At 47.8% G+C, this 25413-nt stretch overlaps 1 pseudogene; it reads left to right on the forward strand.

The window, feature by feature from the left end:
- The window catches only part of LOC146193767 (uncharacterized), a 109524-nt pseudogene that overhangs the window by 75862 nt on the left and 8249 nt on the right, over nucleotides 1–25413 (forward strand).

Here is a 25413-nt window from a genome sequence, read left to right on the forward strand (position 1 = left end):
GGCGACGGTTTTTAAAAAGACGAAACTTCCTCGAACCTCAAGCTTGGCTGAAATGATGCCAATCTATTCTTTTGCCCGCTGAAACAAAGAAGGAAACATCCGTAAGTCAGCGCAAATGCGACGCGCATAATCGCACTTACGGTGTGCCGCCCGTTTGTGAGGTGCGGGCGAATTATGCATGCACTTTTTTGCTTTTTACCTGGCTTTGACAAGAGGACAAAATCAACAAAGATCACTGAAATGACACTGCGTGGAGTTAAATATATCAATTCGAATGCCTTTACAGGCTCGTGACTGTCCGCCCGTGCGTGCGTCTGCTAGAAGTGTTATACCGGTTTCCATTGGGCTAACAGGGGCAAGAACAACGAGCAGCCAGAGCAGCGCACGAAAGCACTGGGGACGCGCGTTCTCGTCTCCCCAATGGAACATTCATGCTGCTCGAAGAGCAGCGTACCGATACGGAACGCGTGACGTCAGGCGTCATGTTATCAAACTTTTCCCGCGCTTGCGTTGCCCGTGTCTACCGGCCGAACGCCACCGCTGCCGTCTTTCGACGTTTTTCTGAACCGTCTTGCCGGGCTCCGGGAGGCGAATAACCAGAAGCACAGCCGGTCTCGAGGGAGAGAACGCGCGCGCTCTCCCTCGAGACCGGCCATGCCAGAAGCAGTGACATCAAAAAGGTCACGTGCCTTCCTCCGTTCTCCCTGTACTCCGCCGCTGGCGACGGAGCACCGAGGACTGCTCTCGGCTGCTCCCGGGACCCGGCCTCGGCGGCTGCGTTTCGATGGAGGCGAAACGAAGTGGCGTCCGTGTGCTGTGCGATGTCAGCGCACGTTAAAGATCCCCAGGTGGTCGAAATTACTCCGTAGCCCTCCACTACGGCCCCCCTTTCTCTCTATCCACTTTCACTCCCACCTTCATCCCTTCCCTTACGGCGCGGTTCAGGTGTCCACAGAGCAAGTGTGACAGATACTGCGCCTTTCCTTTCCTATGAACCAACCAACCAACCCCAAAAGCGCGCCTCCTCTGCCAATAGAACACAACGCTACTGCTCCTCTTCGACCACTGGTAGGGCGCTGAAACTCGCGAGGGCACTTTTAGTGCAGCTAAAAGTGCTCCTGGTCTCCCAATGGAAACCGGTATTAAATTCTTCGCCAGGTTTCGTGGGAAAGCGCTAGATTCCGTTTCACTCATATATAAAGCTTACCCCGTCGGACATCCGATCCAGGCATCCGGGCAGCGCCTTTCATTGGACGTTTCCTCGAACGCCGCATCACACATAATACTGAAGAAGACGCAGAAAAGTATAGAATTAGCGGTGTTTCAAATTTTGCAACAGGAAGGCAAAGGCGCATTATCGGTCACACTTCTCCGCGGACACCTGTACCGCGCGGTAAGGGAAAGTAGGAGGAAGCGGTGCCCTAGTGGAGGGCTAAGGAGTAATTTCAACCACCTGGGAACCTTTACCTGCACTGGCATTGCACAGTGCCCCGCCGGGGTGGTGCAGTGGTACTGTGCCGGAGTACCCGGGTTCGATCCCGACCTCGGCCGCTGCGTTTCGATGGAGGCGAAACGAGGAGGCGTCCGTGTGCTGTGCGATGTCAGCGCATGTTAAAGATCCCCAGGTGGTCGAAATTACTCCGTAGCCCTCCACTACGGCTCCTCTTTCTCTCTTTTCACTTTCAGTTCACCTTCCTCCCTTCCCGTATGGCGCGGGTCAGGTGTCCGCAGCAACACGCGTGACAGATGCTGTGCCTTCTCCTTCCTCTGAAGGGGAAGGCACTAAGGGGATAGGTCACTAACCTATCGAAGCATTCCAAGTAACAGATTAACTGTGAAGATAACTTTAGCCCTGTGCACCTGCATTTAGTTAACTGCCTTCATGAAGACACAGCTGGCTCCGTCGTCTGAGACCATACCGAAAGTGTTCTGTTCATTTTCTCCCTATTCCACACCCCTCCCCCCTCTCGTTTTTCTTCTTCCCTGCCATCTCCTTTTTTTTGCTAATCTGCTTGCCCCCTCTTTCCGGGGCTTCAGAATCTTCATGCTTCCCGCATTTTCTTGGTTTGGCCGCCCGCCCGTACTCATGTTTCGTCCTCTCCCTCTTTCCTAGAATTCAACAGATCCCCCATGGCCATCTTTCTTCTTCTCTCTTTTTTTAGTTGTCCTACTTTCCTGCGTCTGTACAATTTTCAAACTTTTAAAACTGAAACACAAGCAATGTAACCACAGTCTTGAAAAAAACCGGACCCCAGTCGAAAAGTCGACGAAGAATAAATAAAGTGTTAATGATCTTCGCTATATATATATATGTATATATATATATATATATATATATATATATATATATATATATATATATATATATATATATATATATATATATATATATATATATATATATATATATATATATATATTGTAAGAGCACCGGACGCGATATTCGGAGGTCGTGGGTTCTGTCCCCACCATCAGCACGTTGTTTTTCCTTCTCCTTTGTGTTTACCTTTCCCCTACACTGATTACATAACTAATGTATGTGATTACCGAAGTAAAAATATAAAGAAAGGCATAAAATACAATACCCAATGCTTCCCTTGGCCTCTCCGAATGTTGGCTTGTTTTCTTCATGTATTATAACGAGTACCCTCATTTCCCCTTCATTTATCTGCTTGTAGCCTACGGGGGTCTCGGTTCTGGTAGTTTTGAAGCCATAGGTAGCGTAAGAGGGGTCTAGCAGAGCTTTTGCCCTCGCTCTTGATCACGTTCTACGTGGCGCTGGCGGTAACACAGCACGTTCCACGTCCACCGCTATATTGAGGGCGGCGCTGGTGAACACTCTCAAGGTTCGTATGCAGACAACATTAATACCCAAGAAAGTAGCAGGTGGGACCGCGGCCGATGTAACTCAGTTGGAAGAGCACTGAACGCAATATTCGGAGGTCGTGGGTTCGGTCCCCACCATCGGCACTTTGTTTTTCCTTCTACTTTGTGTTTATCTTTTCCCTAGACAGGTTATATTACTAATTTATGTGATTATCGAATTAAAAATAAAAAAAGACATAAAATGCAATACCCAATGCTGTCCTTGGCCTCGTCGACTGTTGGCTTCTTTCCTTCATATATATATATATATTAGTTCAGTTCAGTCGTGTCCGACGCTTCGTGACCCTATGGACCATGTCACGCCACGCTTTCCGGTCTCTCACTATCTTCCTAACATCACATCTTTCTCCAGCGACTCCTCTGGTTTGGTTTGGTTTGTGGAGTTTAACGTCCCAAAGCAACTCAGGCTATGAGAGACGCCGTAGTGGAGGACTCCGGTAATTTCGACCACCTGGGGTTCTTTAACGTGCACTGACATCGCACAGCTCTTCTCATCAGATGACCAAAGTAGCTGAGTTTTAACTTTAGAATTCGACCCTCCAATGAGCAGTCAGGGTTTATGGTCGACAATATCGACTGATTTGATCTTCTGGCAGTCCAAGGAACTCTCAAGAGTCTTCGCCAGCACCACAATTCAAACGCGTCAATTCTTCGGCGGTCAGCCTTTTTCATAGTCCAACTCTTGCATCCATACATCACAACTGGAAAGACCATAGCACGAGTTATACGGATCTTGGTTGCCAGACTAAAGTCTCTGCTCTTTACTAGGCGGTCAAGGCTAACCATTGCTCTCTTTCCCAGAAGCAGGCGTCTCCTAATTTCATGGCTGCATTCTCCTTACGAGGTAATCTTGGAGCCCAAGAAGAGAAAATCTGTCACAGCCTCCACTTCTTGCCCCTTGATGCTCCAGGACTTGATAGGGAAAGACGCCATGATCGTTGCCTTTTTAATGTTCAGTTTAAGCCCAAACTTCTCACTCTCTTCTTGTACGCGCATCAGAAGTCTCTTGAGTTCCACTTCACTTTCTGCCATTAAAGTGGCATCATCCGCATATATATATATATATATATATATATATATATATATAAATTGATACGGGGCAGAAGGCTAGGCTAGCATAGGAAACCACAGCAGGTGAAGGGCACGTGTTCACAACACAGTAGAGCAGAACACAGCAAGTGTTCAGGCAAGTCCCAACGGTTTCTTCAGCTTCGTCTTCCTTTCGCGTCACTATACTCTTGATCGTCCTCTTCTACAACATGCAGGGCATATATGTAACATTACCCTGCCGCGAAAAGCATAGTCTCGGTGCGCATTATGTCGAACTACTGCAAGTGTAGTACGGCTTCATTCGGGCGACATGAATGATCTCGGTACGTGGCATAGCGGACTGTTGCGGCGGATGCACAGGGGTGATCTCGTATGTCAAAGGAGTGACTAGCCGTATGACACGGTAGGGTCCAGCGTAGCGTGGCAAGAATTTTTCACACAGCCCAACTCTACGAGCGGGAGTGCAGAGATTAGTGGTAGTCGCGGTGACGAGAATCATAGCGGCGTTTCTGGGAATTTTGGGAGGCAGCTAGTCGGTGGCGAGCAATAACCCGGGCGGCGTCAGCCCGAGGTATTGCGTCACGAACATAGGAGCTGGCATTAACGGTGGCAGGCAGTACGCTGTCAAACGGAAGGGGAGTGTCGCGGCGTTAAAACAGAAGCTTGGGCATGTTGGTAATCCATTGTGTAGAACAGCGCGAAAAAAACGACAAGGACGAAGGAAGACAACAAGACGAGCGCTGACATTCAAGTGGTTTTTTTTCGCGCTGTTCTACACAAGGGTCGCGGCCCTATAGAAGATAGAAGGATGAGTAGCCCGTTGTGTCATGACGGGAGGATTTAAATGCGAATGCTACAAACGGCAAAGTAACATCCCAGTCACGGTGATCATCCGATATATACATCGACAACATGTCCGTGAGCATGCGGTTGAGACGTTCGGTTAGGCCGTTCGTTTGTAGATGGTTAGCGGTGGTGAAATAATGCTTAATGGAGCAGAACCGAAGAATTTCGTCGACTACTCGAGCAAGAAAGCAACGGCCACGGTCAGTGAGCAGCTGGCGTGGAGCACCATGGAGCAGGATGACGTCGTGGCGAAGAAACGCAGCCACGTCAGTTGCACAGCTGGTGGGTATCGCTAGGGTGACAGCGTAGCGCGTATTATAATCCGTGGCCACCGCAATCCATTTATTCCCTGACGGAGAGAGTGGGAAAGGCCCGAGGAGATCAAGGCCAACTCGGGAAAACGGGTCTACTGGAATGTCGATTGGCTGCAGGTATCCAGCAGGCACTACCAATCGCTTCTTCCGTCGCTGACACCGGTCACAAGAAGCCACTTAACGACGAACAGAGCGATAGAGACCCGGCCAAAAGAAACAGCAGTGGACGTTGTCGTACGTGCGGGATAGACCAAGATGGCCCGCAGTGGGCACGTTGTGCAGTTGCTGTAGAACGGTGGCGCGCAGGTGTTCGGGGACTACGAGCAGAAGCTCAGCGCCATCTGGTCGGATATTCCGCCGGTATAAGGTGCCGTTGTGGAGCACGAGCAAAGCAAGGGTAGCAGCAAGGTGATTAGTGCTGAGGCGATTAATGCTGCAAAGCGTGGGATCTAAGCGCTGTTAATGGCAAATGTTTAAAAGGTCAGAGATGGCCAACACACATTTGTCATCGTCACACTCGCTTGTGGGTGGTGGATCTACCGGGTTGCGGGAGAGGAAGTCGGCGTCAGCGTGCAACCGGCCGGACTTGTGGATGACAGAAAAAGTGTATTCCTGAAGGCGGAGGGCCCAGCGCCCCAGGCGACCAGCGTAGAAAGCCAACATAAAGCGTGGTGGTCGGTGATGACGGAGAACGGGCGGCCAAACAAGTAAGGGCGAAACTTAGTAATGGCTCACATGAGGGCTAAGCACTCACATTCTGTGATCGAGTAATTCCTCTCAGCCACAGAAAGGAGGTGACTGGCATAAGCAATGACGCGAGTGCGACCCATCTGCTGTTGGGCAAGAATGGCACCAATACCGTGACCACTGTCGTCGGTGCGTACCTCCGTTGGTACTGAGGGATTGAAGTGTGCCAGGATGAGTGGGTTGGTGAGGGCCGCAATGAGCGCAGAAAATGCTTGAGATTGTTCTTGGTCCCAAAAAATGGAGCGTCGTTCTTCAGAAGATTGGTGATTGGATGAGCCGTCTCAGCAAAGTTGGGGACAAACCGCCGAAAATAGGAGCAAAGGCCTAGAAAACTACGCACGTCACTGGTACAGCGGGGTGTAGGAAATGCACTTACAGCCCGTATTTTGGTCTCGGTCAGGTTGAACGCCACGTGCGTCGACCACGTGACCGAGCATCATGAGTTTACGTCGGCCGAAGCTACATGTCTTCGAGTTAAGCTGAAGGCCAGCTCTTCGGAAGACTCCAAGAATGGCATCAAGGCAATGGAGATGGCTCTCGGAGGTCGAGGAAAAGATAATAACGTCATCGAGGTAACATAAACACGTCGTCCATTTAAAACCACGCAAAAGAGAATCCATCATGTGCTCGAATGTTGCGGGCGCATTACACAGACCAAAAGGCATCACCTTGAATTGGTACAGGCCATCCGGCGTGACGAAAGCGGTCTTCTCTCGGTCCCGTTTGTCAACAGCGATCTGCCAATAACCAGAACGAAGATCAATCGAAGAAAAATAGCTGGCACCGTGCAAGCAGTCAAGGGCATCATCTATCCTGAGGAGCGGGTAAACGTCCTTCTTTGTAATTTTGTTGAGATGTAGGTAATTAACGCAGAACCTCCAGGTATTGTCCTTCTTTTTAACAAGCACGATAGGTGATGCGCAGGGACTGCAAAAAGGCTCTATAATGTTCCTTGCCAACATCTTATCGACTTCATCTTGTATGAGGCAACGTTCAGAAATGGCGACTCGGTGAGGTCGTCTGTGAATTGGGCTGGTGTCTCCGGTATCGATGCGATGTGTAACGAGGGACGTTTGAACCAAGGGTCGGTCATCAAAATCAAACATATCACTGCACAATGTCAGTAGCGTCGTAAGTGCTTTAGCATGATCAGGGCGCAAGTCAGGAGCAACCATGCCGGATATACGGACCTCCTCAGGTGGGAACGGTGCAGGTAGTGTCGGCACTGCGGCAAAAGGGTCACGTAAAAGAGCAGCCACAATAAACTCCAAAAATGCGGTCAAATCGGCGAGAGCAATGCCCTCAGGAAGAACTTGCACAAAAAAGCTGAAATTCAGGACTGGAATACAAGTGCTGTTATTCGCTACACGCACTATATTGTGAGGTAGACCGACGCTACGCTTAAGTGTCACGTCAGTTATGGGGCAACCACGTAGTCCCCATTAGGAACGGAGCGACAAGGCGACATCAACACATACACTGCGGCTTCTGGTGGTAGGCGACTAAACGTAGCGGAGCGGAGACGGAGCGTTGAAGTTTCAGGAGCTTTGTTGTCAGGGCAGAGCGGCAGGTCTAGATGAATCAGTTCAGAAGAACATTCAGTGAGAGCGGAATGTTCTGTTAAAACGTCGAGCCCTAATATAACTTCATGAGGGCCACTGGTGAGGACTGTAAATAGTACAGGGATGTGGCGGTCGGCAATGGAAACTCTCGCAGTACACGTACCAATGACAGTAGTTGTGGTGCCATCAGCAACACGAACGGTAGACGAGGAATCAGGTCTGAGGACTTTGTTGAGGCGTCGACGGAGCGAAGAACTGAGAACAGAAATGTGGGCTCCAGTGTCAATAAGGGCAGAAACGGAGACTCCGTCCACAAGAATATGAATGAGGTTACGTCTAGGTGCGGGGGTCAGTTCCGAGTTGACAGTCCGGGTCGGGAATGCAGCGTCACCCCAGGGCGCGGCACTCGCTAGTTTCCCGAGTAGGTACCGGCGTATGATGGGGAGGAGTTGCGGCGAGATGCCGGTGAACAGGATCGACGAGCCAGTGGGGATGGAGATTGGCTGGTGCGACGGGCAGGGGGGACGGTTTCGTTTCGAGTCTCATCTTGTTGAGAAAAATAATGTCTAGGTCGATCGTAGGCGGGGCGGAGCTCCTCTGGGTGGGCAGGGAAGCGTCGAGGTCCTTGGTTGTATCGGCGGTCGGCGTTGTAATAGAAGCGAGAAACGAAGAAGTTACGGCTACGGCAATAACGCGATGTGTGACCGGCGCGACAGCAAATGAAGCAAATTGGCCTGTCGTCATAGGTGCGCCACTCTGCAGGATTGCGGCTAAGGTAGCGACGTGGGGAAGGTTCGCTGGCAGTAGCAGCAGCACTACAGGAACAGAGTGGTATAGTGGCGTGGGCGACACGGGGCTGCAGGAGAGGCCGACGTTTGCAAGTTCTTGGTGAACTATGGCCTGTATCATGGCCAGGTGTCGAGTAGCAGAGACATGAGTGATGTAGGAGCTAAGGCCTAGAGTTCTTTCCGGACGATAAGAGTCATGTTCGTGGGATGAGAAGGCTGTTGCAAAGGGGCGATATTATCGCAGGATGATGTAGCTGCGGTGTTTGGAAGGCGCTCAAAGCGATATACGGGGCGTCGTTGTTTAGCCTGCTCGAATGGTCGACAGACTTGAAGCACTGAGTGGACGGTGGAGCAATCCATGCAGAGCAGGATGTTGAACGCATCATCCGCAATGCCCTTGAGGATATGGCCTACCTTGTCCTTTTCTGTCATTGAGCAGTTGACCTTGCGACACAACGCAAGCACATCTTGAATATACGCAAGGTAGGATTCCGTGGAGGATTGAATGCGAGATGAAAGTTCTGTTTTTGCTGCGACAGCTCAACCAACGGGCTTCCCGAACAGGTCCTGAAGCTTTTGCTTACAGATTTTCCGCATCATCAGCTCTTGTTCGTGATTTTGGAACCAGGTGCGAGCTGTTCCCGCCAAATAGAAAATGATGTTGGCCAGCATAATGGTCGCGTCCCAGTGGTTGTTCTTGCTGCAGCGCTCGTACTCATCCAGCCAATCTTCCACGTCTGTCTTGTCTTCGCCATTAAATATGGGAGGGTGGCGGATTTTTGTGAGCACGACTGGCTGAGCCAAAGTTGGCGCGGTGGTAGGGGCTGCCTCGGAGGTCATAGTGGTAGTTATTGACGTCGTTGAAAGTCCAGGTAGATGTCGGCAACTGCGCAAATCCAGCTTTTGGCAGCGCAAAGGGTAATCTGAGCGCACGGGGATCTTTGGTCACCTCCACCAAGGTGATACGGGGCAGAAGGCTAGCACAGGAAACCACAGCAGGTGATGGGCAAGAGTTCACAGCACAGTAGAGCAGAACACAGCAAGTGTCCAGGCAAGTTCCAAAGGTTTCTTCAGCTTCGTCATCCTTTCGCGTCACTACTCTTGATCGTCCTCTTCTTCGAAATTCAGCGACGCAGGGCATATATATATATATATATATATATATATATATATATATATATATATATATATATATATATATATATGCACAGCACATGGATGCCTTTGCATTTTGCCTTCATATGGTAAAAGGTGAAGGTTTAAGCATGGAAGTTCAGCGAACACTCCGCTAAAGATTCAGCAACAATCTTCATAAACTTAGCCCTAAAATCTCAATAACCACCATGCCATAACGGCTTTCGCCTCATTTCATTTTAGTGTCCAAAGTCCGATTAGAAATGTACACACAGCAAGAGGTTTGCTAGTACATGACACATTATTGGACGTGCAAATCAAATTGGAGATGCACAGCCGCAGTGTGTTTGCTTTCAAAGGTACAGTGATGTTTAGCTCGTTCGTTGCCAATCTTCGGAGGGGCTGAAGCCCCTCTAAACGTGGTCATTCGGCAGTGAAGAAGCAGATGATCTGATGATGGTCAGGAGGAGATATATATTTACAGAAGCAAAATAGTATACATGGGCAAAGTTACAGCAACAAGTCACCCAGACAACTGTAACTTAAAAGAAAATGAAGACTCTCACACAGAGAAGTCACTTTACAGGCTCCTACTTTCCTAGCGAGCGTTTCGGTTAAGGCCTAGGGGGCGTAAATACGTGCTAAGCACGGAGCCTCAACCTTGACTGTCGAACATGGTCCGAGGACCGCTTTTTGATACCAGACATCAAAAAAGACCCAAGGGCGGTCACCTTAGGTGATCCGCCCCGAAAATGAAGCAGCCAATCAAATTATTTAAACACATGCCACAACCCCCGTGGGTTGAGAATAATCTTAGGCCCAGGTTCTAATTACGCCAAATAAAAATACAACATTCAAAACACACACTCTCTCCACTCGCTGGTCCCCAAACCCTCTCACACGGCGCCTGTCTTTGCCTCCCCTCCTCAGCGTGTTTGCGACGCGACCTTGCAGCTGGCGCCTTTGTGAAAGAAACGCCGCGGGGTATCTGGAGACTAGGCCACCCAGCCGTCCCGTTCGAGGAAACGGGGGGGGGGGCACTGTCCCAGAGCAGTGTACAGTCGTCGCCGTTGCTCGGACCCAATGTCTCGCGACGCAGCGGGAGGCCGCTGGGCTGATTGCCTACTTGGGAGGGCCAAGGGTCGCTCCTATTGTCGCCTTCTGCAGGACATTTAGTGGGCGCTTGTGGCAGTGCAAAAAGCTTCATTAACGGCGCCTCCCTGCATTCATGCTTGGCGCCACGGCAGACATCGCTGGACGAGCTGGCCGTAAAGTGGTTCGCAGAAGCGTACTGCTGTTGTTCCCGGCTGATAAGGATGCGTCTGCCGTTCGCTTCTTGGCGACGCCTCGGGGCGATGGGGCGAAACAAACCAAGCCTCCCGCGGGCCCGCGCCCAAGAAAAGGGGAGAAAGGAGAAAAAAAACAACAGCGCTCGCTCCTTGGCCTCGGCGCGTGGGGGGTTCGACCGCCAGCTCGACTCCACGTGCGAGTCGCTTTTCCATGTGACCTTACAGGTACCATGGTCTAAGCGAAAACATTATCCAATTGCGGACGCTGTGCCTGCTCCTGCAACTGCGAGATGGGCAAACAGGCTTGCAAGAGGCTAAAATTCACTTTCGACGATTTCATGAGCAGCGCACCGCGAGAACCTTGAAGAAACTTAACGTGCTGCCGCTATGTGTAGCAGTGATCGCCTCGTTTGGCACAATAGAGCCGTTATTTTGCTGCGGCCACTACAAAGGGCGCTATGGCACTGTAAAATTGACTGTGTTCAATTTATACTCCGCGTGCTGGTTAGTAAATGTAGCGAGGTTCCGGCAGTGGTAAGAGAATATAAATACGAAAGGTAGCCAGTGACCACAGATGCGGAATAGAAGGATGATACGATTTAATGGACAGGAATGCAGTGCAGTAAATTAGGCGAGTTGTATCAAGTCCGGACTGGCAGTTTTGCATTATACATCAATAAGAAAGTATATAATCATCATCATCAGCCTGACTATACCCATTGCAGGGCGGCGGCCTCTCCCATATTTCTCCACTTAACCCGGTTCTGTGCAAGCTGCATACACTTGACCCATGCGAACTTCTTAACCTCATCCGCCCACCTAACTTTCTCCCGCCCCCTGCTACGCTTTCGTTCCCTTGGAATCCACTTTGTTACCCTAAGCGACCATCGGGTATCCTCTCTTCGCACTGCATGTCCTGCTCATGCCCAGTTCTTCTTCCACTAGAATGTCGGTAACTTGAATTATTTTTCTGACCTGCTCTGCACGCTTCCTATCTCTTAATGTTACCCCTACTATTTTTCGTTCCATAGCCCTCTGGATTGTCCTCAACTTAAGTAGAACTCTCTTGGTTAGCCTCCACGTTTCAGCCCCATAGGTGAGTACAGGTAAGATGTAACTGTTGCATACTTTCCTCTTGAGCGATACAGGTAAGCTGCTAGTCATAATCTGCGAGTGCTTGCCAAATGCGCTCCATCCCAATGTTATTCTTCTTCTTATTTCCTTTTCATGGTCTGGATCTGCGGTTACTACCTGTCCGAAGTAGACATATTCGCCAACTACTTCCAGTACATCGATACCTAATGTAAACTGCTGTTTCTTCCCGAGGCTGTTGAACATTACCTTAGTCTTCTGCATATTGATTTTCAAGCCTACCTTTCTACGTTTCCTGTCTAGGTCATCAATCGTTATTTGCAGTTCCTCCCCCGAGTTTCTTAGCAAGGCAATGTCATCAGCAAATCGCCGATTACGTAGGTATTCTCCATCTACCCTTATCCCAAACTGCTGCCATTCCAAGTCTCTGAATACTTCCTCTAAGCAAGCTGTGAATAGTACTGGGGAGATTGTGTCTCCTTGCCTAACACCTTTCTTTATGGGAATTTTGTTACTTTCTTTAAGCAGAACAATTGTTGCTGTGCAGCCACTATATATATCTTTCAGCTCCTTCCCGTACGGCTCGTCTAACCTCTGATTTCGCAATGCCTGCATCACCACCGAAGTTTCAACTGAGTCAAATGCTTTTTCGTAATCAATGAAGGCTATGCATAAGGGCTGGGTATATTTCGAGCATTTTTGTATCACCTGGGTGATGGTATGGATACGATCGCTAGTAGAATTTTGTTTCCGAAAAGCTGCTTGATCATTTGGTTGATTGCAGTCTAAGGTTGTCCTGATTCTATTAGCGATTACCTTATTTAATAACTTAAACGTAACATACAGTAAGCTGATTGGTCTGCAAATTTTAGGGTCCTTTGAGATCCCCTTCTTATGAATAGGATATTGTTTGGATTCTTCCATGGTTCCGGTACCATCGATGACACCGGGCACTGCGTATACAGGGTGGCCAGTCTTTCTAGCACGATATCCCGCTCCCCCCCTCCCCCCCCCGTCCTTCAGCAAATCTGTAGTTAACTTATCCTCTCCAGCTGATTTCCCCCTGTTCATAGTTTCTAATGCATTTTTGATCTCGTCCTTCGTCACTGGTGGAACATCTGACTGTCTTTCATTACCGCCAATCTCGTTACGGTGCTGACTACTTTGGCTACTGTGTGATCTGTATAGACCTCCTCGGCTACTTTGACTATTTTGTCCATAATCGTGATGACGTTGCCCGCCTTGTCCCTTATCGTATACATCTAGTTTTTACCTATGCTCAATTTCTTCTTCCCCGCCTTAAGGCTTCCCCGTTCTTTACAGCATGCTCAATTTCTTCCATGTTATACTTCCTTATATCGGCCACCTTGCACTTATTGATTAGCTTTGATATCTCGGCCAATTCGATCTGGTCTGTTGGATTGAAAGCTTTCATACTGTGGCATTTCTTAATCGAATCTTTCGCCTCCTTAGACAGATTACCGGTATCCTCTCTAACTATCCTTCCGCCTACTTCTACCGCAAGCTCTGTAATGATATCTCTGAAATTATTGTTCATTGCTGCTAGGGTAATGTCGCCATCCTCGGTTAGAGCTGAATATCTATTCTGTAGCGAGATCTTGAACTCTTCTGCCCTCCCCCTCACCGCTAATTCGTTGATGGCTTTCTTTCTTACTAATATGTTGCGTTCCTTCTTCAGATTTAGGCTAATTCGGGACCTCACTATCCTGTGGTCACTGCATTGCACTTTCCCGATTACCTCTACATCTTGCATAATGGCGGTGGTTGAACACGTTATGAAGCCAATTTCATATTTAGTCTCCCCGTTAGGACGTGTCCATGTCCATTTGCGGTTCTTCTGTTTGCTGAAGAAGGTAATCATGATTCTTAAGTTATTGCGCTCTGCAAACTCAACCAGTAACTCCCCCCTGCTATTCCTAGAACCAATGCCATAGTCACCTACTGCCTGGTCTCCTGCCTGCTTTTTCCCTACGTTGGCATTGAAGTCGTCCATTAGTACCGTGTACTGCGTCTTTACTTTTCGCATTGCCGATTCTACATCTCCGTAGAAGCTTTCAACTGCCTGGTCATCATAACTACATGTAGGTGCATAATCCTGTACAACCTTCAGTTTATACCGCTTATTAAGCCTAATTACGATGCCTGCCACCCTCTAATTAATACTATAGAATTCATCTATATTGCCCGCTATACACCTATTGATAAGGAAACCTACTCCAAGTTGTCACCTCTCTGGTAAACTACGATAACACAGTGCATTCCCATCCTTCACTACAGTATATGCCTTATTCGGCCTTCTAACCTAAGCCCTATGACATCCCATTTCATACCCTCTAGTTCCTCTAACAGCACTGCTAAACTAGCTTCACTAGCTAGGGTTCTAGCGTAGGGTTCTAGCGTATGTAAGAAAGTATATAACTGTTGTATAATTCAGTTTTAACCTATGCAGAAACATAAAGACTAAAAAAAATGATTCCTTGTTTTTTAAAGGCAATGCAGGGATATAGGGAAAGTAAAGTTGTAGCTGGAAAAATGCAGGGAAAATGACAGGCTTCTTTATTACCTATATGAGGGCTGCTTTCTCCTTTGTTAAGAACAAAAGCCATATAGCGCAGGTCACAGAACACACGTAACTTGTGGCTGAAATTCACAAGACGAAAGAAGCAGGGTGAAGCATTCAATCCTAGGTCCAGTAAATAAATAGCGGCTAAGGATTCAGGGCTGCATTATACGAAAAGGCAACCGTAGCAGAAGCGGCAGGGAAATGAGAGGTTGAAATATTTGAGGTTGGTCAGGTGAATATGGTCCGCGAATGGCAGAAGACAGAAACACTTGAGTGGTACGGGAGAGGCCTTTGCAATGAAGTCTGCCTAACCAGTGATAATCGCATATTCGTCGCTAATCTGTTTTCTCTTCTGTGACCGCAGCCAGGACTGTCCAGACAAGCATGGCTCCAATGAATTTGTTGCTGGACGTCGACACCGGAGTGGACGATGCCATGGCAATAATTCTTGCTGCGTCTACGCCACACGTATGCATAAAGGCGATCACCGTTGTGGCTGGCAACACAAATTTATCGAATGCGTACAACAACACGCTAAGGGTACTCAATGTAATCAACCGAACAGACGTGAGTGATTTGTTGTCGTATTATAAGAGCCATTATTCTATCATAAAACGACCGAAAAAGAGCCGCTAAGAGTTTTTAATAAAACGCATATACGAGTTCTTACATAAACTCCGTATATTTGTTGCTGCATTCGCAAACACGTTTAGGTTACGCTGCAGGAAAGTAGATTGAAACCACTTTATTTCTATGTAATTTACATTTGTGCTACGTTTTGGATGCCAGGGAATAAAGGGCGTAGGAGTATAGCAGTTAAAAACGTAGCAGGAAATTGCTGCAGCAGCCAACGAATTTTCAATTTTTGTTAGAGCTGCTTATAATAAAATATACATGAGCTTTGGATACCGATAGTGAATCGGTACATAAGATTAAAGGAATTACCAAAATCTCCGACGATTCGTTGTCATGCACAAGTATTGTAACAACATTAAAAAAAATATTGAGAACGCATAACTCCTACTGGAAACGGTACTTGCGGTAATATTGTAATGCAAGAAATCCATATAGACTGCCTTTGTAGTATTCGAGTCAAATTTAGAACCATTGCTTGGAGCTTAAAATTTACAAATGATTTGTAAAGAGTGCCGTTCGGTGACCCTCAAACCGATTACGGAGACACTTCTTGCGCGCGCATTCTCTGATTACGTCATTGGGGCTAGCTTGTTTCGCTTCGGAAGCTCCCAAATAACGGGGGCGAGACGGGGCGCTGTCCCACTTGTTATTCTGTATTTTTAACTTGTACACCAGTGCGCGAAGTGTTGAGGGGGAGAGGAGGAGCCTCATGCTTGATTACCGATATGTTCGGTGCTGATTAAGCTAACTTAAATCTCTCGCGACGTGGAGAGGACTGACCAAATACCGTTTGTCCAGGGGCGTTTTATAATTTGAGTAAACCGCCTTTCATAGGCTCGTCAAGCTCGCCAAAGCCTGTCGCTCACCCACGGAATACCTTCGTTGCACCGGGGTTATAGTTCTCAATGCAGATGCTCCGGCGCACCTTCCTTCACCATCGCGTTGCTGAAGACCCTTTTGCTGAAACATCTGTAGTGACTATTACATCCAAATCTGAGTTCAACATCTGAATGACTGGTCTCGCTGATAAGGAGCTTTTGACCACATCAAAACTGTGCTGAGCTTCCACATTAAAACAAAATTTTTTTTCGCTGCAAAAGCGTTTCAACGGTTCGACCAGATTCGTAAATCGGGATATAAAACAGAATTCGTTCACTATATTTCCCAGGAAGTAAAGCAACGTTTCAAGATCATCAAAGGAAGGCGTTTCCAAACAGCGTCGAATTTGGAAGGCAATGGGCACACATCTTTCCCACTAATGAAATATCCGAAAGCTCGACCGTTGGTCGAGCTGGGACGTCACCATGTAATGCCGCACATCAGTGCGTCTGTAAACTAACCAATATAATCGCGCAAACCATTGACTGCGACTTCGCCTTAATTATGCTGAAGAAAACATATCACACTGGTTATCGTTTTTACACAGTAACATGCTCATCAAACACTACTGGATGAATGACGGCCGCTACGTGAATAGTCCACAAAAGAAAAGGAGACATGCTCTTTCATAGTGCAGCCTGCAATGCAGACAACGCTCTGGCCGTTGCCTGTGACGTTGTACGAATATGTCAATATAGCGGTCACTCTCGGTGAGAGGAGCTTCCCGATTACATTTTGTATTGCGTTTCAGAGCGCAGCTATTTGGCGCCCTTTCCTACGTTTCTCGTCGTCGACGTTGCCCCTTGTAACCAGCTCCGCAGCCGAGGCAGCATACTGTTGCTCTAGTTCCGCGCGCTCCTGGCGCCATTTCTCGCGCACACCCAAGCCGAAGCGCATAGCCGCCATTCACTACTGTACTCCTAGTTTTTCCTTCCTCCATGTTCATACTTCATATCGACCATATTTAGATCGCACCTGTGTGACAGCAATCAAAGAATGGCACCATAGCACAAGCTGGCTAACTAGATCGCCGACTTTGTGATAGCACTCAAAGAATGGCTCCATCGCAGGAGCTGGCCAACTTCTCCTCGGTGCACTCTACCGCTTCAGACTTACTGTCGGTATAAACATCATCACCATCTTCTTCGCTTGAAGAATAAAGCAAAATGTCTACAGCCTAACCACTTGTACTGTCATCAGTTGACAGATAATGTTCTCCCGCATTGGAATGCCGCAGGTATAACACAAAGCTTGTTTGAAAGCGTGGGAGAATGAAGGAAATACAGGGCACACCTTGCACCATCTCGTGCGCAAACTATATTTCAGTAAATGCGCAAAGCACAGAACACGTGCTGCCATCTATGCTTTAACACGGCCGCTATATGGAAGTGCACTAGGTGGGGCCTTTAGCTAGAGCACCGCACTGCTGCGTCGCCGGAAACCGGCCTCGGGGAGAGCCGCGCGCGGAGTGCTGCGCTGGCTGCGCTTTGAGTGAGGCGTCGGCATAGTATGCGCTTGTTATTTTAAGGACATAACATCCCTGTTTCACATAATGTGGCAACACGAATTCGCATATACCATGCTTGTGTAGGGTGAGCATGTCAGGACTTAGCGCTCGCTCGACAAGGATGTGTACTAAACTGTACACCAAAAAACTAAATATGATGGTAGTTTAAGTCCAATCTATTGGAGTGCTCGCATATTCGTGATGTTGCATTCAGGTCAAGTTGTTTGTCACATGAAAATCTCACTAGGGTGTGAAGGACTCGAAGCTGTTCAGCGGCCACGGTAGCCTAGTGCATAACCCTTTAAATACTATGTCGCGAATTCCATGCGTGTCATTTTCATACCATTTACTCATTCCTGCACAGCATGTATATTCGAAACTGAGGACAACATGCTTTAAGCCGCCAGCGCTATACAATGAAAAATGCGGTCCTACTGTGTGCGGCCTCTGTGAAAGTGCGACTTATAGCCCATCTTTTCTAGTCCCATTCTCTCACATATGTTACAGTGGAAATAGAAAGGCGTTTATTAGGTAAAATCTAGGTGATAACCTGGGATTATCGACTTAGTGACCTTAGACTTCGTACGCCAGAACGCTATCCATAATAACTGCCCGCATTGTGCCCGACCGGTCCAAGTAAGCGCGCTTCCATAGTACCGGCTGCTTCAAGGTGCTACGTGTATGCCCCGAAAGCTTTGCTGCTATCGAACCCATATAATTTTGTTTCTTTGTAACTTTGAAATGAAGAACGCGCATCGACTGTTCCAGTTTTGGGACTGGTTCTTTTTGCAATAACAGGAATGCTTCCTTATTATTCAGCCCTTTTCCATGGAACATCAAGGATGTGAACTGTCATAAGTTAAAAAAAATACATTTAGTATAGGGAAGCTGAGAAACGCTAAACAGTGCAAATGGAGCCGAGCTTCAGCGAGCCGTTAGGTACGTTTATTGCATGGTCATGCAAAAAAGAATTAACATTCCCAGACGGGGAACCTTTCTTGAAAGAGGTTTAATATGCCAGAATCTTAAACGTTGCTCCACTGTTGAGTTGACATTTCCGGCCCAGTTCGCTATCAGTGGATGCAGCAACTTGCCTAAATATATCTTGCATAGCTCCTTAGCGTGGGCACAGTCATAGTTTTCTCAGATTAGCTGCAGGCACTGTGTACAGTGGGGAATCAATGCTGAAATTAAAATTTTACACTGCTTGGTGCTTCGCCGAACCTCTTGAGATTTTATTATCCGGTCAATGAAGGTGCACATAAGCTGAAAAAATTTGATTTCTTCCTTCGCTGTGTACATCAAGCCTCCATTGTCCTTGGTTTTCATTAACCCGTAAACTGGTCCAGTTGGCTCAGGTTCCCGCCACACGCTCTTGCGCGACTGACATGTCGCCTGAAAACCATAACCAAATATTGCATAAAGCAACCACTTAGTTATGATGAGCACAACAGGGGGTTCTTTACTTCCTTTGCAAATCCTTGTGTGCGTACGTACCGAACTTAGATGCCTGCGTATTCAACACATCCCTAATTACCGCCTCTGTCGCATAGTAATTAGAATACAGTCGTAAACCAACGCAATATTTGAAATAGCACCCGGCTCATATATAAAAACCCTCTTTACCGAAACCATATGAACGTCCATATGTGCCCTATAGGAGTAGCAGGCCTGATTCGACATCTGTAGGTTCCATTTTCAGTTACCAATTCATCCTTACATTTTATTGACACTCCCTGAGTTGGCAGTTCCTTCCACCTTGAACATGCCATGTAATCTCTATGCGCCACAGGTGTCCGGCCATATCCCCAACAAAAGGGCTTATTGCCAGAGAGGTATTTTCCCGACTTTTCTCCGACAAAGCGGACGCCGTATTTTCTGTGGAACGGGGCTTTTCACTTCATCGCGTCGACTCAAGCAATCTCATGAGTATAAAGAAATATGTTATGCACAGGCGTCTTTGTTTGCAACACTACTGAGATTAGCAGCAAAATTTAGAACAAATTCCGTGCTTGTATAAGAATACCATTCATACCTTTTCCTGACATGTCCTAGCAGCATAAGCTGCAATAAAAGCTTCTGGCACCAGGTCAACGCGTTCATCGTAATCACAACACATCTTTAAAAATTCTAGTTCACTGACCAGATCCCTGGTGACAATAGGTTAACAGCGTAAACAACGTGACGGGAACACACCAAAACAGGACAATACAACGAGCGCTGTTGTGTTGTCTTCTGTGTTCCGGTCACTTTGTTTACGCTATTAACATATAATGAATCTGTTTTCCCTGGTAGCAAATTCAACAGCAGCTGGTAGGGCATTATAATTAAGCATCTGGACTTCTTCACCTCAGCACAGCTTTCATTTAAGAGGAAGTGGGAGAATTTCCACTTTTCGCTGCTGCCGGTGCATGAAGTGAGCACAGTACAAAAATTAGAATATCTCAGATGTCTTTTATGTGGAGAACGGCGAAAGCATACCCTTCTCCTATCGCTTAGTCTTGTTGCAGTCACTTCATGTCATCGTTTAATATATATGTCATTTCGTATTCATGATCAGTCATGCCTGCCTAGTTATTGTAGTCCATATCAATCATAGCCAAGCAGCTTTACTAATTTCCAATCAGTTGTAGTCATTACGAGTCGTGTTTTGACATTTGGTCGTTTCGTAGCCATTATCAGTCATGACGAGTCATGCCTAGTTATTGTCTTTATTCCGACACGTCGCTGAGCATTATTTATTCACTTCCAATCTGTTGCGGTCAATATAAGTTGTAGTTTGAGATATTGGTCATTACAATTCCCTTTAGTGATTATTAATTATCATTAATAATCATTAGTTTTAGTCATTACCTCTATCGATGTCTATTTATAACTTTTATTCATTACCTATCATCAAGAATCATTCAATCATTTTCACTCTTAATCTCCGCCCTCACACGTCCAATTTTTGCGATTGACATATCAACGCACAGATGTGGCGCACAAATCACACGCATAGCTCCTGCGCACAGGTTTTCGCTCCACGAACATAGAAAGGCGTCCGCCTTAAAAGCAAACGCATCCCTTCTCGACGTTAACGTACTTGCACACGCGCACCCAATAAAGCTAGCGCTGACAACGTAGACACCATGCGAACGCGTCCAGAAAGAAACAAATAGCGCACTCGGAACCGGCGGCCCCGGTGGCGACGTATTCGCGAGAAGTGGCGCCCTCAGCAAAAATAGTGAACGCAACTGTAAACTCCCATGAACACGCTTGCCCATTGACGGCAGCGCGACGCAGCAGGCCGCACCTAGTGCGCTTCCGTCGGGCAGCCGTGGTTTTAAATAGAAAAGCGCCATTTGACGAGTTCGGCTCGTCAAAAGTACCTTAGATCTTTGCCAAACACCCATGACGAGGACCATCACGTCGATACTACAAAATAAACGGAGATATCCAAACATAAACAATAGAAATTTAAACTTCAAGTGCCATTAGCACACAGTAGGGCTTAGGGTGCAGGACATAAAATTTTCAGGCGTGCGCAACGCTGCCAGGATGTTGTCGCAGGATATTGTATGATCTTGCAGTACCATTGTCCGACTCGGCAAAGGACTTCCGAGATTACGATTTCGCTTCCTAACTAATGCTTTGATTCTCGGCTTGTATTCTGCGTCTCGTCGTCTTAAGTTGTAGGGCCTGGCATGGGTGCTTTGCGGTTCGTTAATATGCGGCTGGTAGAGTCGTCGAGCTTCCTAAAGTAGGCGGCCCCAAAACGTTTTCGTCCTCTGTCACAAGCTGCAACATCGCGTCGAGCATTGTCGTGGACTCCCTGCCATACAAATGTTAGAACAGATTCGGTCTGGTAGTCTCCTGGACTGCGCTGTTGTAAGCGAAGATTACGTAAGACAGTTTGGTGTCCCAGTTCTCGTATTCATTATCGACGTAAATGGAAATTATTTTCTTGGTGGTTTTGTTCAGATGTTCCGTAAATGTGTTCTGCCGATAATAGGAGGTTGTCATCTAGTTTCTCGTTTGGTTGCAGTTCAAAATGGCTTGGGTAGGCTCCGCTGTAAATGCCGTTACATTTTCCGTAATGAGCACTTCTCTGAATAATAAGTTCAATGAAAACGTAGCAACTTCTAACAGCTGCCATTAGAAGAGGTTTCGCTTCGATGTAGCATGTCATATAACAGGTGGCCTTAGTGATCAAATTGTTTTCCGTTGGTGAAGTTGGGAAGGGCCGAGGAGGTCCACCCCTATTTTTCGAAAGGGCTTTATCGGGGGCAGTATAGGCCTCAGTAGCCCAGCAGGTCTCATAGGGAGTGTTTGGACCGCTGACACGGCACGTTTAGATCTATTGGGCGACGTCGGCAACTAAAAGTCTCTAATAAAACTTCTATTGAATTCGGTGGCACGTGCGAACTAACTAGTGATGCCCTGCTTCCCGCTCAAAGTGGGACACTTGCAGCACCTTCTGCCAGGTTCGGCTACTGTGCATCAAATCAGCTACGTTTAAACCCTCTACCTTACATCATTTCAGACTAACTACATGGATACCTTCAGGCTACTTTTGGGCAGATTGGAAACAGAGCACAGAATATTGATCGCATCGATTTGTTTGAGGAATTAGAAATCTTTTAAGAATCTGCTTTTTACAGTTATCCAGCCTTATGTTGTTAGGCCGCAAAATAAAAACTGCCTGCCCATTTTTGAGTTCTTTAACTTCAAGTCCTTTGTTTAAACATTGAAAACGCAGACGAGAGAGGGACATTTTGCTGAGTTCGTGCAAGATAATTTCAACGCTCTTCTTGGAAGATGCTGTGAAGTAGCTGGCGTGTTTCGGTGCTCCGAAGTTTCATATATGACCTCCGAACGCGCTTGCCAAATGCTACTTCGCTACTACAAAACTTGAGAGGCGTATGTCCGAATTCGGTCTTCCGGCTATTTGCCATGCAAGTGATCAGTGATATGTCGCTTAAAATATTTGGCTGTTTTCAAAGCCAAATCGAATGAGAGCTGAGGTACTTCCAGCTAGTTAAATCATCGACTCTGGACGAAACCTTATAATTACAAAGATCACTCTAACACTAATCCTATGAAGCATAATGCAGCAGGACAAATGCAGGCGGTTCTGCCGCCTGTATGAATTATTGACGCGGTGCATTTTAACCGTCTAATTAACAAAACTAGAGCCGAGAAAGGGAATGCTCGATGATCTCCTTGTATCCATTCTTAGGATCAAGTTTGACATGCAGCTAAGAAAGGGCTCATGCTCAGAGCTCACAATTCCACAAATGGGAGTGAAAAGACGAACTGATTTCCTTATGGAAAGACCTGAACATTAACACCTGAGCCTGAACAGTTTCAGCATGTTTTGTATTCTAGTTATTGTTCACAATCATTTCAGATGATGAATCTAGTTTCTTGGTTGGTTGGTTGGTTTGTGGGGTTTAACGTCCCAAAGCGACTAAGGCTATGAGAGACGCCGTAGTGGAGGACTCCAGAAATTTCGACCACCTGGGGTTCTTTAACGTGCACTGACATCGCACAGCACACGGACGCCACTTCGTTTCGCCTCCATCAAAACGCAGCCACCGAGGTCGGGTTCGAACCCGGGTACTCCGGCACAGTAGTCGGGCGTCTTACCACTGCACCACCCCGGCGGGGTGGTGCAGTTTCTTGGGCTGTATAGGTATGACAGTGGTAAATTTCCGTGCTATTCAAAAAGCTTTCTTCGCATGTTTTGCAGTTGAAATAGCTAATTGGGTTCTTTTTCGCATGGACAGGGCAGTAAAACCGAGATTAAGGGAATAGCTTTGAATTTATAAAGCCATTTTATGGCTTCTGTCAGGCTAGTTTGTATTCTTTCCGATCTTGTTCGGCACTCTCCGAGGTTTTTGGACCTGGCAACCTTACTTGCAGGATTCCTCCTCCAAGAATTTTAGTAACAATAAGGAGCTCAGCGGTCTTGTTAGGGGCCACGTTCTTTTTAAAGAAGGAGTCACTGTATAAGAAGAGGGACAAGGACGCCTGAACAATGGACAACGGATGTCTTATCCTCAAGCTAATCAGCTAGGTTTCTGAACTGCGGATCTGATCGCTGCTGTTGTGCGCAACAGCTGATGCTAACCGGCCTCACACAGTCGTCGTCATCGTTTTCTTGCGGTGGAGCGTCGACAGGGGGCTCGTGATGAGCAGCCTCCGTCGGAAGGCTTCCGGTCCGACTATTAGACCACAGAAATTCCAAATTCCTGAAGGCATAGGCTTCCTCGCGCAAGGTGGCTGGAGAAGCCTCTCAAGTTAGCGAGACAGCAGAGCGTGTAGTGATCGTTTACTGCAATTGAGTGACAGGCCTTAGAGGTAGGCCGGGGAATCGAAGTGGCGAGATTATCTCAGGACTCTCTTTCTCGGTCGTAGATTAATTGGCTTCGCCGTCTAAGGACGTCTTGCAAGCGTAAGCGGTATATTTCATCGCTCCGGACCTCTTTTTTGACGAGGACGACATCTATGCCCCCGCTGTTGGCGTCGGTCTTAATTACAGTTTCAGCATTTAGGCCGCCGGGGTTGTGCAGTGGTCAGACGCCCGACTACCGTCCGGAGTTCCCGGGTTCGACCCGACCGCGGCGGCTGCGTTTCGATGGAGGGGAGAGAGAGCAGAACTTTTTATTTATTCCAGCGGATGAAGAGGCTCCGGCCCTCCGTCGCATAGGATGGATGGCGGGTGCCCCGCCTCAGACGTAGGCCGGCAGACGTTGTTGGCCGGCGGCGTCCCAGACCAGCTGGATGGCGGCTAGCTGGAGCCCAGGGTCGGAGCAGCGCAGCATAGTCTCCCAGAGTTGCGGCGTCAGATTTAGGCCCCTCCCGGGAGGAAAGGGGCAGTCCCAGAGGATGTGTTCGAGGGTCCCTCTCGAGTCACAGTTTGCACAGACTTCAGATCTTTCTCCTGGGAGCATATGGCTCACCAGGAACGGGTGTGGGAATGTCTCAGTCTGAAGGCGACGCCAGGCGACGGTCTGCCTGCAATTTAGTGTAAGGGCTGGTGCAGCAGCCATTCGTCTAGTGAGTCTATAATGCTGCAGAATGTCTGTGTAAGATTTGGCACATTCTATGCTCCCCGTTCCAAGCCCCCACTCTCTGCCGCCGGCTCGGTGGTAGAGCCCTCGAGCCATGGAATGGGCGGATTCGTTGCCGGGAACGCCAGTGTGCGCTGGAGTCCAAATCAGCTGTATAGTTCGCGAGATTGGTGATTGCTGTAATATTCGAATTGCCTGGGGAGCAATCAACCCACGACTGTAATTTCGTATGGCAGTTTTGCTGTTGCAGATCATGAAACGCGCCTTTGTCTGGACGCAGGCTAGAGCTACAGCCACTTCCTCAGCTGCCTCAGGAGATCTAGCTTTCAGGGTGATCGCGGTGATCGCTCTACCCGACCCATTCCTTACCGCTGCAACCTTAAAGGGGCTTGCCCCTCTGGCAGCATCTACAAAGGCTACTTCCTCCGGCGGCAAGCGGCTAAATTTCTTACTGAGCATTTGAGCTCTTTTTTCCCGACGCTCCGTATGGTGTTCGGGATGCATGTTTTTTTTCAGCGGAGGTATCCATAGCCTGTCCCGTACAGCGATGTCTATTTCAGATTTTGTCTGAGAGCCTTCCCAAGTGTCGATGGCCAGTTTTTGTAGAATGGATCTGCGTGCGGCGGTTAGGCGGAGCCGTTCTACCTGTGAAGTGCGCACCGCTTCCGCGATCTCATCCCCTGTGTTATGGATGCCCAGTTGCAGGAGGCTAGCGGTGGAAGTACAGCGCGGGAGTCCAAGGGCTCTTTTAATGCTTGTGCGGATGAGGCTCTCTAATTTCTGTCGTTCTGCTGGCTTAAGGGATAAGTATGGCGTAGAATTGCCGACTCGACTAATGATAAATGCCTGGATTACGCGCAGAAGATTCTTTTCCTTTAGTCCTCTGCTTTTACTCGAAACTCGGCGGATGAGGCTAACTGTTTGAGATACGTGCCGCTCAATCCTCTTAATAGTTTCTCAGTTGTAGCCATTATCTTTGAGAAGGAGTCCTAATATACGGATCTGCGATACCTGGGGAACATGATGTCCTTGTATCGAAAT

This window comes from Amblyomma maculatum, chromosome 4 (assembly GCF_055883805.1).
Source record: "Amblyomma maculatum isolate TAMU_Amacu chromosome 4, ASM5588380v1, whole genome shotgun sequence".
In the NCBI taxonomy this organism is placed as follows: domain Eukaryota; kingdom Metazoa; phylum Arthropoda; class Arachnida; order Ixodida; family Ixodidae; genus Amblyomma; species Amblyomma maculatum.